Source organism: Triticum urartu, chromosome 7A (genome assembly GCF_056163025.1).
Source record: "Triticum urartu cultivar PI428250 chromosome 7A, HENAU_Tu73, whole genome shotgun sequence".
Classification (NCBI taxonomy): domain Eukaryota; kingdom Viridiplantae; phylum Streptophyta; class Magnoliopsida; order Poales; family Poaceae; genus Triticum; species Triticum urartu.
The window spans coordinates 257438159-257440171 of record NC_141879.1 but is presented as its reverse complement, the minus strand read 5'-3'; positions in this window follow the sequence as shown (position 1 = coordinate 257440171).

The window sequence follows — 2013 nt, the reverse complement described above, 5'->3', positions numbered from 1 at the left end:
TGTCTATGTATTCACACATGTATCATGTTTCCGGTTAATACAATTCTAGCATGAATAATAAACATTTATCATGAAATAAGGAAATAAATAATAACTTTATTATTGCCTCTATGGCATATTTCCTTTAGTCTCCCACTTGCACTAGAGTCAATAATCTAGTTCACATCGCCATGTGATTTAATACCAATAGTTCACATCACCATGTTATTAACACCCATAGTTCACATCGACATGTGACCAACATCCAAAGGGTTTACTAGAGTCAATAATCTAGTTCACATCGCTATGTGATTAACACCCAAAGAGTACTAAGGTGTGATCATGTTTTTCTTGTGAGAGAAGTTCATTCAATGGCTCTGCCACATTCAGATCCGTAAGTATTTTGCAAATTTCTATGTCAACAATGCTCTGCACGGAGCTACTCTAGCTAATTGCTCCCACTTTCAATATGTATCCAGATTGAGATTTAGAGTCATCTGGATCAGTGTCAAAATTTGCATCGACGTAACCCTTTACGACGAACCTTTTTGTTACCTCCATAATTGAGAAACATGTCCTTATTCCACTAAGGATAATTTTGACCGATGTCCAGTGATCTACTCCTAGATCACTATTGTACTCCCTTGCCAAAAACAGTGTAGGCTATACAATAGATCTGGTACATAGCATGGCATATTTTATAGAACCTATGGCCAAGGCATAGGGAATGACTTTCATTCTCTTTCTATCTTCTGCCGTGGTCGAGCTTTGAGTCTTACTCAGTTTCACACCCTGTAACACAGGCAAGAACTCTTTCTTTGACTGTTCCATTTTGAACTACTTCAAAATCTTGTCAAGGTATGTACTCATTGAAAAACTTATCAAGCGTCTTAATCTATCTCTATAGATCTTGATGCTCAATATGTAAGCAGCTTCACCGAGGTCTTTCTTTGAAAAACTCCTTTCAAACACTCCTTTATGCTTTGCAGAATAATTCTACATTATCTCCGATCAACAATATGTCATTCACATATACTTATCAAAAATGATGTAGTGCTCCCACTCACTTTCTTGTAAATACAGACTTCACGGCAAGTCTGTATAAAACTATATGCTTTGATCAACTTATCAAAGCGTATATTCCAACTCCGAGATGCTTGCACCAGTCCATAGATGGATCACTGGAGCTTGCATATTTTGTTAGCACCTTTAGGATTGACAAAACCTTCTGTTTGCATCATATACAACTCTTCTTTAATAAATCCATTAAGGAATGCAGTTTTGTTTATCCATTTGCCAGATTTCATAAAATGTGGCAATTGCTAACATGATTCGGACAGACTTAAGCATAGATACGAGTGAGAAACTCTCATCGTAGTCAACACCTTGAACTTGTCAAAAACCTTTTGCGACAATTCTAGCTTTGTAGATAGTAACACTACTATCAACGTCCGTCTTCCTCCTGAAGATCCATTTAATCTCAATGGCTCGCCGATCTTTGGGAAAGTCAATCAAAGTCCATACTTTTGTTCTTATACATGGATCTCATCTCAGATTTCATGGCCTCAAGCCATTTCGTGGAATCTGGGCTCATCATCGCTTCCTCATAGTTCGTAGGTTCGTCATGGTCAAGTAACATGACCTCCAGAACATGATTACCGTACCACTCTGGTGCGGATCTCACTCTGGTTTACCTACGAGGTTTGGTAGTAACTTGATCTGAAGTTACATGATCATCATCATTAGCTTCCTCACTAATTGGTGTAGGAGTCACAGAAACAGAATTCTGTGATGAACTACTCTCCAATAAGGGAGCAGGTACAGTTACCTCATCAAGTTCTACTTTCCTCCCACTCACTTCTTTCGAGAGAAACTCCTTCTCTAGAAAGGATCCATTCTCGCAACGAATAACTTGCCTTCGGATCTGTGATACAAGGTGTACCCAACATTTTCTTTTGGGTATCCTATGAAGACGCACTTCTCCGATTTGGGTTTGAGCTTATTAGGTTGAAACTTTTTCACATAAGCATTGCA